Here is a 14,763-nt window from a genome sequence, read left to right as displayed (position 1 = left end):
TTGCATGCCACCTCGATTCTGGCAATCTCCCCACTCTTCGATATCCAACCCAAATAAGTATGAAACCCATTGTGTCCTTCAGAAAAAAGGAAGATGGATAAACTGTATAAACTTTGGCTAAATATGCCCAAATGCTTCATAAAAATCAATCAGTGGAGGAAAAGAAGGGAAAAAAAAAAAAAGTGGTTGTAGGGAGTAAAGTTAAACCATAAAAGGATAAATTACTTTCTGCATGAAAATGCACCAAACTGTTCTCCTTGAGAATGTGGGATGGTGAAGTTGCCTTTTCTAAATTAATTTTCTCATTTTCACGTAAAAATCCTATGTTTAATGTGATTTAAAAGAAAAAAAAAAAGCTTGACTATGAGACACTGTGACCGTTACATTTTGTTTGTCCTTACAGCAGATGCTTTTTATTAACACCTCACAAAATAATGGAAATACACTTGAAAACCACCACACTTCAGAGCTCTAAGCTATATTGTGACCTTCTATACTGCACAGAGGTATTCAGTTAGTTTTTTCCCATTAGCCAAAGGGAGGAAACTAGTGTTAAACAACTTTATTTTTAACATTATGTTTTTATAGTTGATTGAAGATATATTCAGTTTGTGGATTGACAAGAAATATTTGTGTAGAAGGTCAAGCAGATTGCAAATATCTTTTCAATCTTATGTTTCCCAGTTCTATAGGACTATGAGCAAAATGGCTTAATAGAAAAAATGCATTCTGTTTATGCCATTCCTTTACCTCTAAATGAAGAAAAACATTTAATAGCTCTCTACCCCCTTTCACTTAGCTGCAATATCCTCTTCAAGTTATCTAGGTCACTTAGGCCCACTTATCATTTAGCTATATTTAGCTTGCTAGTTGTCTCCTACTTTTGCAGAATTATCCTGTTGGCAATTAAATTTCCTGACACTTTTTTTCCTCTCTCTCTCTCTGTAGACTGCACATATTTGAGGTGTTCCAGCATAAAGTAATGTTGGTCACTGAAAGGTCCATATTTATAGCAATCTGTAATTTTTCTTGAGAATTTCTCTTCAGTGAGGGTTTTTTTTTTTTTTTTTCATTTGTTTGTTTGTTTTCTGGAAGAAGAATTTGAGAGCACAGCATCTGATAAGGAGAAATAAGCCTGTCTTGGCATGAAATACAGGTACACAGGTGTCCCATAGTGAATATTTATACAAACTATGGTGAACCTGTGTGTATGTATTTTCCTTTCTAACAGCATGTCTGCTTCCTACATGAGTTGCAAACACAACTCTGCTGTCTCCAAGTGTGGACTTTGATGAACTGATCAGTGGGGCACAATTAAGCGACCTCTGAGCTTGGGTTGGTGCTAGTAAAGATGGAAATCAAAGCTGTGTAGCTTCTTCATGTGCAATCGAGTCATGAGGCATCATATGGTGTCATGATCCGCCCTCACGGACAGGATTGTGAGGGTTCGTTATCTGATCTCAGGGTACAAAACACCAACACGGCAAGGGGTTTGCAGTAACCATCAAAACCAGTGTGCTTTATTGAATAATCACAGCAAAATGCCTTGGAGGGGATTGGGGAAGAGAGAGAGAGAGAAAACCAGGAAAGGAAAAGAGAGAGGGAGTGGGTATAGCTACCAAACACAGAGGCGACGAAGCTCTTCGGGGTCCAGTCGGGGTCCAGTCGAGGAGTCGCTTCCGAGTTCAGGGAGATCTCAATCCTCAGGCTAACCCGAGGGGTTTTTATTAGAATTTTCTATTGAAAGTTGGGAAGGAGGGGGGAAAAGATACAATGGTCTCATGACCTCATCTGGTCAGCATTGAGCAAGGGCCATTGTCTTCTTGGTCCAGTGGTCACACTGCAGCTACTTGCCTCCCCACACACACCCTCCCCCTGGGTTAGAAGCCAGTCTCAGTTCTTAGGAGAAAAGGGGGTTTTCCATGTAAGGGTCTCATGTCTTAGTCTTTGACAGAAAGACTTCTCCCATCTCAGTCCGTCTGTCATGGAGGTTGTACAGTGGATGAAAGGTCTTCTGTGGGGACCACCAAAGGTCACTCCAGAAAAGAGTCCAGCCAGGCTTGGGGGTGGAAAGCTCCAGGCCATCGTCGCAGAGCAGATCCAGGCGAGGAAAGGTCGAGGTGCCCCTTCTCCTCTCTCTGGGTTCAGTGTACCATGGGGTGCACAAACACACCTGCAAGCAAGAACTCAAGCTCCAGTCCCAAGGTCCTGGCAAATTCCCACCAAACCAGGATGCCAGACAGGATACCCGGTGGTCTAAGGATCACGAGGCAAATGAGAGAAATTTCAGACAGAGCCTCACATATGGTTCAACACAAGTGTGCCCAAAGCTGCACTCCTGGAACATGGCATTGCACTCCATTACGGTGGCTGGCTTTAATACCTTTTCTAGTTGCAGAGACAGAGCCAAACACAACCAGTACTGAGCTTTGGTCATGATTTTGGAGATGGCTTTCGTGTCTGTGTGGGGCAAATGCGTAGCACCAGCCCTGAGTGTGTGACATTGCCTAGGTAGGCAGAAGTGAGCAGGCTGGTCTGTGGCAGTCATATTTTCTGAAAAAATCCCTTTGCCCAGGATTCTTCTCCTGGAAAGCTGAGAAGCCTCAGAGAAACAGGAAAACAAGAATTATCTCGTGTGTCTCCTGTGTTTGCTGCGTTGGAATGTGTTTGGAGATTGTTTACCCACAGGTGATTGCTTCATTGGTTTCATGTGAATTGTTTTGACTTAATGGCCAGTCAGGGCCAAGCTGTGTTGAGGCTCTGGAAAGAGTCAAGAGTTTTCATTATTAGTTTTTTAGCCTTCTGTAAGTATCCTTTCTGTATTCTTTAGTGTAGTTTAGTACAGCATTCTTTAATATGATATAGTATCATAAGGTAATAAATTAGCCTTCTGAGAACATGGAGTCAGATTCATCATTCCTTCCTTTGTCTGGGAGCCCCACAAATACAATACTGGTCTTCCTCAGATTTCCATACAGAGGAACAGAGGAGTTAGACAAATGTAATATTTTAGAGGGAATTAGTTATTCTGAAAGCTTATGGTAATTATGGCAATATAAGGAAATTAAAGTAGGAATCTTCTCTTCTGCTACTAACTGCCAGTGAAGAATGCATTACTATGTAATTATCTAAATGTTTGCATTGCTGATGAATACACTGGTGGCAGAATATGATCTTGTGCATCCATGAATTTGCCTTTAATTATAAACAGACGGAATGCATGAGCAGTGTAATTTAACATTATTTTCTCTATAAAAATGTTCCATAAATGGTAATACTTTCATTGGCATCACATGCCTCATCTAAATGGAAAACTGTCATTTGTTGTTACATCTCTCATCTACAAATGATAGTGGGACAATTTGTGAAAGTGATTGCAATTTTAACAATAAGCATATATGAAATTTTGTGCCATTTTAAAAGCTACACCATAATCTAAAATCACACATAGAAATGGGAAATATAGGAAGAGAAAGGATGCATTGCATAGATGGCTTGCTCTGCAACTGATGCATGGGAGACCTATCTATCTATAGATATAGATACATAGAAATATATGTGTGTGTATATATATATATATATGGATCATACATAAACCTCTCAAAATAAGTGGAAATCTGTAAAAAGTATTCTCTATATTTACTAGTTTCTCCAATAATAATGTTAAATAACTTTTCTCCCCTCTACAGAATCAATAAATTCCGATGATCATGGCACAGTTCACATTTTGGAAAAAAAAGGAGGATGATTTAGTATTTTGTGGTGCTACAATTTTGCTTTTAGGTTGACATATTCTGCTCCAAACGCTTTTAAGATGCTTGATATGCTTCAAGGTACAAAGCAGCTCATGAATCTTAAAATATAGTGGGTGATTGTTTCAAACAGTTGTTTCATATAACCTTGTTATGCGAGCTATAATATGGTAGAGATGAATTTGGATTCTGATACCTGATGAAAAGAAATTCCAACATAGAAATAGTCAGATTTTGTTATCTTATTTTAGGTTAAATATTCATAAATATATTAAATAACTCCAGCTGCTGAAAGGAGAAAAAGGAAAATTTCTTAGGAGAAAAAGGGAAAAGCCAAGAAGACTATAACCAGGTATCATTTGATTTAATACTTACTTGCTTTGTGAGAGGTCTTTGCAGGCAGTAAAAGGCAGAATATGGGTGGTTTAGGATTTTAAATTGTACTGCAATATAATTTTGTATTTTTCCCCTTAATTCCATTAATTAGGTCTCTCAGGTTATATTCTCTCTCACATGTGCAAATGCTTCTCAGTTATATTGACAGTGGCTTTTGCCTATGATGAGCCTGTGTGTTGAGACCTGCAGTTCACTGTGAAACTTATTGATTAGCTATTCTGAACTTCCCTATGAAATAACAGTGGTTGCTGAACTTAATTTCTCTTCAGGCTGTAAGAAAACAATTTGTATGCTCATCAGAAAGATGTGAGGAATTGTATTTGAAAGTGTTCGGGAATTGACACAAATAGGAAGGCTTAAGTGGTCTTGACTGCACAGAAGCACCTTCTAAAACAAAAAAAACCAGCAATCACAGAGTGAAAATTTCTTGGCACATATGAAAACACATGTGTGTCCCTAAACCCTGCTTGAAATACTGGAGAATCTGTGAAGTCTTGGTGATAAATATTATCTAAAAATGTGGTTTAATATTGTAAAATCGGTTTATAAAAGATCTCAAGTGGACTTAACCCTTATTTTCCTAGGACAGAACTTCAGTGGTGACTGAGGAACCACTAATGCCTCTTGACCTAACAGGGCAACAGTGGGGATTGAGACCCCTAGAGAGCCATAACAGATGTGTTTTGTTCTGGCTTTTTGTTTGTTTTTTTGGTTTTTTTTCTTTTTTTGAGGAACATGGGAATGGAATGTGAAATTAGCTGTCTGTGACCAAAGCCAGGTGTATTTTTCTGCCAGTTACAGAAGCAGTCATTATTTGGTTCCCAACAGCATCATAATTAGAACAAAACATGACATACGATCAGAATAAAAGAATGAAGTAGTGAGAAATAATGTGAAGCTCTTCAAAAAGAATAAAAAATTGAAGAACAGTCTAGTCTTGTGTAAAATCAGATGTTTCCTAATTATTTGAAGGCTCTGTGTATATTTTTAGTGACTCCTCTTCCTAGCTTTATCAGATACAATATAAATGCAGGTCTCTGCTTGCAAGGTCCTTTTCACCTTCTCACTGCCCTTTCTGGCCTCTAAATAATAAGACTGAAATGGAGTGAACCTCTTACAAAGTGGTTTTACTAGCAATTTAATAAATTTATGTTCTCTATCTGTTTTGCCTTTTAGACCAGAAAAGCTCCACACTCATTTTTTTCAAATCTACTTGTCTGTCACACATTAAATTCTTTCTTAAGAACATCTTCCAGTGTTTGGAATTTGGCATTTTCTTGTTTTTTTCCTTCTAGCATAATTCTTTTCAGGTATGCATTCCAAAGCTTTGGGATATGTTGTTGCTCATCTTATTTTCACCTTTTGCTCTACTGCATCTTTGTGCACTGTTCTGTCTTTATTAGTACTCAGGCAGTGAGCTCTGCAGGTCATCAAACCCCTGGTGGATTTTTATGTTTATCCAGTGCCTATCCCAGTGGGCTTCTGGTTCAAGATTGATTCTTAAGTACTATGGTAAAACAAATTATAATTTTGAATTGGCTATGAGTCACTAATATTCATATAACTCATGTGAGTTATATGACTTGCAGTGGATGTTATAAATATTGACCTTAGCATCCTGCTCGAATTTGTCTCAACTAATATTCTTCTCACTAATCCATGAAAATATAGGCTGGGTGAAGCAAGATAAGCCCAGTTGAGTGGCAGAGTTGGGCTAGAAAGGATGTACTGAATGAGTATTTTATGATTTTTTCCATTATTTTCATCAGCCTTTTGAACAGCAGAAATAGAAAATACCAATATTAAATTACACCAAATTTATGGAGATTGTGGCAACAAACAATTTGGAATGGAGGGTAAGATTTTAAAGGAAATACGTTTTTCCCAGTTGAAGCAATGACCAGAAATAAAATAGATTGAATAGAAACTAATGTAAAATACCACAATTAACTAGGAATTAGTGAACAGAGTGTGAAATGATCACAATTTTGCTTACAGCTGGTATCACAAAACAAACACCAAGGCAACCCTGCCCCACACGTGCAAGTGAGGCTGTCACTGGAACCTGTACTGAGAGCTCTCTCTAGGAGCAGTCCATGTAGACATGTTCTCCTGATCTCTGACCCCTTGGCAGCCGTGTTCTGTGCGAGGAGGGGACACTGGGCTTGGCACAGTGGCTGCAGCTGCTCCCAGAGCCTCTCGAGGAACGGCTGTGGGCCTGTGTCCCTGTCATAAAGTGGGAGAGGATGGTGGAAAATAATCATCCTGGATTGTCCCTCCCAATAGGCCGTGGCATTTCTGGTGGGAGGGAAGCTGTGCCAGGACACATGGCACGAGGATATGCAAGGCTGGGGTGGGAAGGGGGAGCTGTGTTTTGTTTAAGCATCAATGGTATCAGTGTCGATCCTCAATAGTGAGGATTATAGATGCTGTTAATTTATAAGTGTTTATAGGTACTGTTCAGTAGCTGTGAATAAAACCAGGCTGCAAATACACGGCTAGGCACTTCCCTCATATTTTTAAATTTGTGGCCATCATTTCCTCCTTGTAGCCTTGCAGCCATTTCCCTTCTAGCCTTGAATGTGGCATGAAAAATATTCTGTAAGGCTGTGTTTGTTCCAGTGTGCTGTATGCCTTGCTGTGTACACTCACTGGTAAGATTTCTGTGCTTTCCTGTACATATTTAGTTAAAAGGAGATGGCAAAAGGCCCAAAATAATTTGCCAAACTTGCCTGGGACATGCATGCAGGCGTAATATGGAAACTGTGCTTTCTGACATGGACTGAAAGTGATAGATGAAATGCCAGGTTTCAGATAAAAAACACATTTGTTAGGTTTTTTTGTGAGGCATAAGTAAGATTATTTTCTCTGGAGAGCCAGTTACAGAGCTCTGTACATTTTTAAAGCAGGTCATGCACTGTAAGCAAAGCCCTGAGGTGGCCCTGGCAGTCAGGAGGGTCAAGTGTGTCTTGGGGGCATCAGGGCCAGCATTGCCAGTTGGGCAAGGGGGGCATTGCCCCACTCTGCTCTGCACTGAGGGGCACTTTTGTGAGGGGCACTTTTGGGCATCAAAATATGAAAAAGACATTCAGTTATTAGAGGACATTGGAAAGAGGGAAGCTAAGATGGGTCTGGAGGAGAAGCTGTGTGGGGAGGGGCTCAGGGCACTTGGTGTGTTCAGCCTGGAGACTGAGGGGAGACCTCACTGCAGTTATAAATTCCTTGTGAAGGAAGAGGAGGGGCAGGCACTGATCTCTGCCCTGTGGTGACAGTGACAGGACCCAAGGGAATGGCCTGAAGCTGTGTCAGGGCAGGTTTAGGTTGGGTATCAGGAAAAGATTCCCCACCCAGAGGGTGGCTGGGCACTGGCACAGGCTCCCCAGGGCAGTGGCCACAGCACCAGCCTGGCAGAGCTCAAGAAGTGTTTGGACAGTGCTCTCAGGCACATGGTGTGACTCCTGGGGATGGTGCTGTGCAGGGCCAGGAACTGGACTTGGTGATCCTTGAAGGTTCCTTCCGACTCAGGCTGTTCAATGCGATTCTGTGGTTCTGTGTGTGCTTGAACATGGGGCTGGGGTGTACTTTTGTGTTTGACCAGAGGGTGCTTTGCTGGCAGCTTTCCAACGTGGCAGGAGCCTTCTGCCTGCTCAGCACGCCCCAGGGTGCCCCCAGCACAGAATTAGTGGGTGGTTTCCTCTTGGCCTTCTCTCAGGAGTTCTTGGTACATGTGAAAAATGAAATGTGTGCATGGTGAATGATGCCTTTTTGGTTTTTTTACATCTTCAGAAATCTGTTGTCTTGGGAACCAAGTTCTTAGACATTTTCTTCAGAGAATTGACCTAAGTGAGGAAAGGACATTCTAAATAAGCCTTGTCCAAGCTATCTGTTTTGGTTAGCTATTTGAAAGGGAAAGGATAGCTATATAGAACAGCAGCATGGAATACTGCTGTGAAAAGTAAGTTACTTTGCAAAAACTTAGCAACTTCCTACATCAAAAGAAAAAGTAAATAAAACCATAATGTATCAGTCTGGTTTAACTCCCTATAGCAGCACTCCAGTAAGAGAGAACAATTTGAATTTTTTCAAGTTCTTTTAGCAAATTAGGTACTATATTTTTTTACATCAGAGATTGTTTCGTTATTCTACTGCAGAAACCTAAGTGTTTGGTATTTACTGTTTATCTGTTCTGACAGGAATGTGTCAACAATAGGCATATCTCTGTTCAAAATTCTGATTATCTTTCAGACTGCAGTTTTCTTGTCAGTTGTGAAAGATATGGGCTAGACCTGATGCTTCCAGTGCCTCAGTCATGCTTACTGTGTATATATTAAGGAGTAAATTTGTACTCACTTTTAAAAGTTCCCAGTTTTCTGTCTATTGATTAATGTTGTCTTCATTTTCATGCTCCTGATTTGCAGTTTTCCAGTGGCTTCTATGCTTCCAGAGACCACCTTGATATTTGCATAAAACAACAAAAAACCCACAAAGAACTCCAAAACAAAAAATACAAACAAACAAAACTAAACTAAACAGAAAAAACAAAACAAAAAAACCTCCAAACACAAACAAACAAAAATAAAAACAACAAAGAAAAAAGCAGGAGGGTAGAAAAGAGGCTTTGCATTCTAGTGTGCTTCTAAGCCCTTTCCTCCACATTTTTCTGTCATAAGAAGGTGCTGGGTGGAGGGGAATGGAGGTGTGACTCTGGTTTCTAACAGACACCAAAGTGACTAGAGAAGTGGCCATGAAGAAACTGTAGAAGTTATGTAATTACTTGAAGTAAAAAATCACATTCTGCCCAGATGTAAAGGCTTAACTGTGCTACAGTTTTGACTAAAAAGCAATATTGTCACTCATGAACCTGATGACATCTACTTTGTTATGAATGGATGAAATATGTGGATAGGAGTAATGTTACATTTACAGCTAATGGCTTCCAGTGACAAGTTCAACTGTTTTGGCTTTATGCAGCCATTTGTCTTGCAGGCTAACCTCTCTCATCTGTAAGCAGTATTTCCCCATGGCACGTGCGTCCTTCAGTCAGCCAGGTGTTCTCCTGCTGTGTCATCCAACAGGGCTCTGTGAAAGCTCTGACAGACACATCTCCCTTCGTTTTAGTCCCATGGGGATGAGACTAAAACAGTTTGTCAGCCGCCCAGTTTGTCACTGACCATTCTTTTTGCTAACAGATCTCCTGTTTCAGCAATTTTGCTCCAGATTCGTTTCTTGCCTGCGTTCAGTTCTACTGCCATGATCTCAGGATGACTTCTGCAAGTGAAAGTGTGTGTGGGGGAGGTATGTTTAGGAGGGGTCTGCATGGGGAGATTTTTCTTTGGATGAGTTGTTTCTCTACAGAAGACAGTGTGCAAATGCCACACTTTCTGTTTCGTTCAAGCATCTTCCACTAGGGTTCTGCCAAGGAGAATAGACACAGGTTTTAGCACATTGAAAAGTTGTGTATTGCTTAGCACACGAGATTCATTTGGCCAAGCAGAAGCACCACTGGAAAGCCCCCAGGATTCTGGCCTGGCAGACACATTGAGGTGAGAGAGCCCTCCCCAGGGGCTCCCAGAGGTCACCCCTCAAAGTGGCTCAGTTTCTGTCTTCCCCTGAGCACGGGCGACAGTGACAGCTGGACTGGTCCAGTTTAACCATCCCTGGCCAGTGCCAGCCTGCCTCCAGCCTCCTGTGGGATTTTGTACCTATTTCTGGCAGAGGTTTCCTTTTTAAGTCCTTCAGCTGCTAATTCCTCCCTGAGCAGGGACTGTCCATCAGTGGTGGGGCTGTGCCGAGGGGGCACAGAACGGGGGCGTGAAAGGGATTCATTCTCCACTGCTCCCTGGTTTGGTTTTGAGTGATTTCCAGAATCTTCTGTGTCATGACAGGATCCTTCTGAAGCACAAGTATGCCCAGAGACATTGCTGAATGTCAGTAAAAAAGGTCTGTGATACTGTTCCTTACCACTGTACTTCCCATTCTTATCCATAAGTTTCAGAGTCTTAAGGCAGACTTCGAAAACATGTTGTACATAAAAAATCTTTTTCCTTGGCTCTTACAATAAAAGTTTTTTTCTGAATATGCTGCATGAAATGCTCAGGTCAGAGCTTGTTCCTGATTCTGATGAAAATACACTTGTGCAGAAAAACTTGGTCTTGTCCCAGAGAGACCCTGAATCCTGTTCTCTCATTTTCTTGTTTTCCTATTTTAATTCAGAACTCCAGGCAGAGTTTGAGGGGTGTGAATTTCAACAATGTAAATATCTATCAATTATTTTTGTCTTTTTATTGTCTATAACTTGCTGCTACTCAGAAAATTGGTACTTTGGTATTTTAATTTTTAATGATTGTTTGGGGTATTTTTCTGCCTAAAAAATGCAAATGTACTGACATGAAAGAAATTGGTTTTGATTTTTAATTGCGTGACAATCAAAATCACCATGAAATATATCCTGCCATCTTTTCTCTTGTCATAGGAGATACTGGAAAAAGAGCCTAGTGTGGTTCTTTGTGATGGAAATGAGACATAGAGTGTGAGAAAAAATTGTTTTGTAAAACTAGTATGATTATGAGTTATTTTCATACGGCATTGCAACATATAATTGTAAAGATGGTACCAGCAAAATCTCCCAATTTTCTGGGTTTTGTCTTATGGTAATGTTATTTCATTCTACAGAAATTCCAAGGTAAATGAGTAGGCAAATGCTGCTTTATGAGATTGATTCTCACTCTGCCTTTGTAATAGCTGGTTTTAGTGAGTGTTGTTTCCATACTGGCTTAGAACACTTTCTCTTTGAAAAATTTGCATTAAAAGTGTTACCTATTCATTTCTTCTTTAATCACATGTATCTTTGATATAACATTTAAACTGTGACTAACATTTTTTTATTTACACTTAATGTTACTTTAGAATTGTTTAAATCAGTATTTTAAATTGAACAAGGCCCTAGAGCCACTCTGGAGAGCTGTGTCATTAACCTATAATTGTATATTGCATGAAGCACTTTGTTTTCATTACTTTGGAAAAAGAAGTAATGACCTTGCAATTGACTCTTCTATTTAACATTTTCATCTGAGCTTTAACACCATTAGAAGTAAGTGCTTGCATTGACCAGAGAAGGAGCCAAAGAAGCAATGCGCTGCAGTCAACCTAATTCAGTTTCAGGCTAACAAAGTTAATATTAATTGGTGATTTACCAAGTCAAGGGCCTCAGTTAAATAAAAGTCAAGAATTTCAAACTGCTTTTTCTATTTGTCAACTGCCAGCCCTGGGTTTTTAAATACACTGTGCAGAACTGAAGTTTTCCCATCAGGATACCTAACAACTGAGTAGCCAGTAGGTCTGTGCTGCCTGATACATTAACTGAAACTGTTTAAGGTGAGTAATGAGTACAGAAAGTTCTTGTTATGAAAGTTCTTGTTATGAGTTCTATGTTATTAACATGCAGCAGTTACCTGGGATATATCCTAAAAATTTTTTTTTTTCCCCTTATTTGTCTGGAGTACATTTCTCTCCAAACCAAAACTGTCAGTACTAAATAATCATCAGGCCCTACAGTGTTTACTCACCTTGGTGGGCAGCTCTAAGAGCCAGGAGTGCCTCCCACTCAGCTGTTCCCAGTATCATCAGACCCAGGGAAGGCAGAGCAGACTGTCCAAACTGGCTGTCATTTCAAGAAGGCTGGGGCACATAAAAGCAATCAGTAATAATGACTTAGCCAGGGGACTGAGCGTTCTGAACCACATGAAAAATGTGCTTTGCTTAAAACCATGAAACTTGGCATGCAGGCTTAGGATTTCTAAGGCACAGAACAAAAGCAAATATGGTGCTTTCTGATTGCCCACTGTGGAAAACTGAGCTCTCCAGCAGAAACTTTGATTTCCATTTTCCACATGTTCTTAAACATGGTAGGAAGAAAGTTTTAGCAGTGTTACACAGATGGAAAATGTCAGCATTTGTTTGGGCTTTTTTCCCCTTCTTCTAAAAAGTAAAGCAGGATCTATTTGTCCTGGTCTCAGTTTCTAGCTTTTTACATCTCATGGCTTTTTACATCTCTTGGTCTTAGAAAGAAGAAAAAAGACTAAAAAAAAATTGTGGAGATGAAGGGGCAAAGGGGGAAAGGTATTTTTGGTAGACCTTCAAGATTCAGCTGGAATAACTGTTTTCAGATATATCTTCCAGGAAGAACAGCACCTGAAACATCTATAGACTTCTTAGTTATTTTTCTATAGTATATACAGGCTCTTAATCAAAATGGTCAGGGGATTAGGTAGAAGTAAGTCTCAATGCTGATTGTTCATGAAAAATAAGATGAGTCACCACTGTGCCTTACAGTAAAAACTTCTGTAAACACTCGGTGTTTGCTTGCATTAGTGAAGGATAACTTTCAGATCTTGACCGGGGAAATCTAAGCCAAGTTGCTTTCCTTTGAGGAGGCTCATGGCACAGGTTGCTTCTCCAGGTCTGGTCTAGCTTTTCTCAATCATCCTGAGAAACTTCAGGAAGGGCAGGCTGTCGGCTGGGCTCGGGTAGGCTCAGGAGGGTAAGAACAATTACTGGCTTCTGCCTTCTGGTTTAGAAGAGAAAGTACATGAAAATTTCTTTATATCCTTTCAGTAATTTGAAATAGGCGTGTCCCTGTGCAGTGAGCTAGAGCGAATTTGGGTCATCAATATTCCAGGTACAAGGAGAGGATGCTTCCATTTTGCACATCTTTAGAAACAGCATGTCGCCTTGCTCCCTGTTGTTCATGTTTTTAACTGTTAATTACATTCACTGACATTGCAGCTGTTTAGATTATTAATAGTATTCCTTGTATTTGAAAATAATTGGATTGCTAATATTTTTATGATCTCACTAAATACTTTTCAAAATGGACTAAAAGATGTTCTGTTTAAACGGCAAGATGGCATGGTCAAGTCATGAATGTTTATTGTAATTAAAACATGTCCATTAAAGCAAAAATTTGATTTAAATTTTCAAATAATGTAAGGTGTAAAGGATTGCAGACTCAGGGATTTTTGTTGTTGATGTTCGATGTAGTTCCATGATGACCAACTCATAGATCCCTAAATGTCATCAACAGCCCAAGGGCAGGAGCTTTGAAATCAGTGATTGCACACAAATACATCACCATGCAGCTGAATGGAGGATATATTGAGCAAATGCTGGCCAGCTTGAACATAAGACAAACATACACTTAGGCAGTGTTTAGGAATCTCTGTCTTGATCTGACAGATAATGAAACTGCTCTTTTGAAAAGTCTTTAAAAAATATTTGTAGTGGTGCTTGCAATTGCGTGGTTTCTTTGAAGGGAAGGATTGTTTGTTTAATTTATTGCTTCTGACAAATCTTTTTTCTTTTCATCTTTTTTTTTTTTTTATTTGTAGGTAGCCTTCCTCTCCAGAACTGTCATTTCCTAATAAGCTGCTCCTGTGGTGTCTCAGCCTTATATTTAGGTTGTTTCATTTGAATAGCAAAGAAAGCTGGTATTGTCATAAGCATTATGCTTTAAGCAAATGGAGAGATTGACATAGCTGCTACGTGTACACAATTTTCTTTCCTGTCTCTTCATGTCTTTCCTATCAACAAACATAGAAATGCTGTTACTAGTCTGCTAATCCAGTACAGAATGATTTAAAAAATATTTTAAAAATAGCTTAGTAATTTAATATGTTTATTCAAGCTTGAAAAGTGGAATTTTGCAGTTCTGAATAAATTCTAATATTTGGCAAAGGCCAGATTTTGGAATCAGTTAATATCAACATTACATGTCTATTTTTGGGAGGAGTGGTATGTAATTGTCATGTAATTAAAGAGATGAGAGGGCTCTTGCCTGTTTCACTTCTAAAGGCTGACTCTTGTCATTCTCACAATGCTTGAAACAAGGTTGTATCAGTCTGGCCAGCAAGATACCTTTAAAGCAAGACATCATCAGGATGTTGAGACTACTGTCGATCTGTTAGAAGGACAGAGGGCTTTGCAGAGGGACTTGGAACGGTTGGATGGATGGGCAGAACCTAATGGGATGAAGTTCAATAAGTCCAAGTGCCCAGTCCTGCACTTTGGCCACAATAACACCCTGCAACGTTACAGGCTGGGGATGGTGTGGCTGGACAGTGCTCAGGTGGAAAGGGACCTGGGGGTGCTTGTTGACAGTCGGCTGAACACGAGCCAGCAGTGTGCCCAGGTGGCCAAGAAGGCCAATGGCTCCTGGCCAGTATCAGGAATGGTGTGGCCAGCAGGAGCTGGGAGGTCATTCTTCCCCTGTACTCAGCACTGGTGAGGCCACACCTTGAGTTCTGTGTCCAGTTCTGGGCTCCTCAGTTCAGGAGGGACGTTGAGATGCTTGAGCGTGTCCACAGGAGAGCAACGAGGCTGGAGAGGCGCTTGGAACACAAGCTGTGTGAAGAACGGCTGAGGGAGCTGGGGTTGTTCAGCCTGGAGGAAAGGAGACTCAGAGGTGACCTTGTCACTCTCTGCAGCCTCCTGAAGGGTGGCTGTGCTGAGCTGGGGTCGGTCTCTTTCTCCGGGCAGCACTGACAGAACAAGAGGACACAGTCTCAGGCTGTGCCAAGGGAGATCCAGGCTGGAATTGAGGAGGAAGTTTTTCACAGAA

General features: G+C 40.4%; 1 protein-coding gene across 9 annotated transcripts in view; it reads left to right on the top strand.

The window, feature by feature from the left end:
• DMD (dystrophin) overlaps positions 1-14,763 on the top strand; it is a 1,161,005-nt gene that overhangs the window by 302,364 nt on the left and 843,878 nt on the right. The gene's annotated exons all lie outside the window — the stretch shown is intronic.

The sequence above is a fragment of the Motacilla alba genome, chromosome 1, assembly GCF_015832195.1.
Source record: "Motacilla alba alba isolate MOTALB_02 chromosome 1, Motacilla_alba_V1.0_pri, whole genome shotgun sequence".
Classification (NCBI taxonomy): Eukaryota; Metazoa; Chordata; class Aves; order Passeriformes; family Motacillidae; genus Motacilla; species Motacilla alba.
Note: the sequence above shows the minus strand (reverse complement) of the source record. Positions and strands in the feature narration are given on the sequence as shown.